This window comes from Chiloscyllium punctatum, chromosome 4 (genome assembly GCF_047496795.1).
Source record: "Chiloscyllium punctatum isolate Juve2018m chromosome 4, sChiPun1.3, whole genome shotgun sequence".
Taxonomy (NCBI): domain Eukaryota; kingdom Metazoa; phylum Chordata; class Chondrichthyes; order Orectolobiformes; family Hemiscylliidae; genus Chiloscyllium; species Chiloscyllium punctatum.
The window spans coordinates 115798885-115800427 of NC_092742.1; the positions used below are offsets into that span (position 1 = coordinate 115798885).

At 43.9% G+C, this 1543-nt stretch overlaps 1 non-coding gene across 1 annotated transcript; it reads right to left on the reverse strand.

The window, feature by feature from the left end:
* Positions 1-324: 324 nt before the first annotated feature.
* trnas-cga (transfer RNA serine (anticodon CGA)) lies at positions 325-406 on the reverse strand. Its single transcript has one exon. It is a non-coding gene; the product is annotated as a tRNA-Ser (tRNA).
* Positions 407-1543: the final 1137 nt, after the last annotated feature.

The window sequence follows — 1543 nt, forward strand, 5'->3', positions numbered from 1 at the left end:
GTAATGATGGGAGAGGGAGCGGTGGGGAATGAGCACTCTGACTAGCAGGAAGAAGTGTTGCCAATGACCAGAGTCAGAGAACAGAGGACAAGGGATGAGACGAATCTAATGAAAAGCAGCACTTCTGCTCAGGGCGTTCAATAACAACTGCAGAAACCCGATGTGTCGGGCAGTGTATCTGGAAAGAGAAACAGAGATAATGTTTTAAATGTGGAGCATTTCTGATGAAGAACTCGAGTTTCTCAAGTCCAATCAAATTACAGGCCTGGTTTGCAAAACAGGCTTTCTGAACTTTGAATTGTTCCAGCAAGAAAGCATTCATAACGTGTTCAGCAGGATTCGAACCTACGTGGGGAAACCCCAATGGATTTCGAATCCATCGCCTTCACCACTCGGCCATGACAACAAACAGCCCCGCGCCCTCAGCACTGACCAAATCAGCCGTGATCTCATTGAAAGCTGCCGCTGACTTGAGTTAAATGTTTCCATCAACATTCATACCTTTGCTGTCATTTGTAAGGTGCGAGACACCAATGTAAAAGAAGAAAAGCACAAAGTTAGGAAAAGATATTTGCAGCCAAATTGAGTCAAAATTATTTCTTGAAAGGAAAATCACACTTGGCAATTTGCTAGATCTCTTTGCAAACATGACCAGCAGAGGTAATCAAGGGAGCTATTGATCTGAGTATTCTTGGATATGAAACAAACAAAGTTTAATCACATATTCATTTCTTTTTCTGGCGAAAGAACCGATCGTTCCAGATGCTCACAACGACAGAGATGTTTCCCAATTAACGACGGCAAATAAGTCCCATCTCACGCTGACACCATCGTGAGCGCTGCTGTTTCACAATACCACAGAATCAGGGTCAATTCCCGCCTCAAGCAACTTACTGTGTGGAGTTTGCACATTCTCCCCGTGGCTGCGTGCGCTTGCTCTGGTTTTGTCCCACGGTCCAAAAATGTACCGGTTAGTTGAAATGGCCGTGTTAAATTGACGGGGATAAAGGAGAGGAATGCATTTGGGCTCGGGCGGGTCGGTGTGGAGTTGCTGGGCCGAAGGACCTGTTTGCCCATTGTAAGTATTCTAATCTACAGTAATCAATGACCAAGGGACGGCGCACGTTGTTCGATGGGGCATAAACGACTTTTCGATTGTGTTTCTTCAAAGTTTCTTTACAATTCAAATGAGAGAGGAAGAAGGGAAATGAATGTCTCCCATAATTCTTGCCTTCTTTTATCATTCACAGGCGGTATTTTTTCCTGTACTTTTTTTGTTGCACTGTGGTTACTGTTAGTGTTATTGTAAGCTACACCGGCTGGTTTCCTCTTTCCTCAATGTTCCTCACCTCTACCCAAACACATTTTCCATCCTTATCTCCTGAATCAAAGTAATCTCTAACCATTGCATAATTGCCACGGAAACTGAGCTTTTCACACGCCTGTGTATGTCATTTCCCAATATTAATTGATCGTTTACTGTGTTGCAATTGCGCACGAGAAGAGGAAAACAAAATAGAGGCCGGTGGTCCTGGGTTTCAAA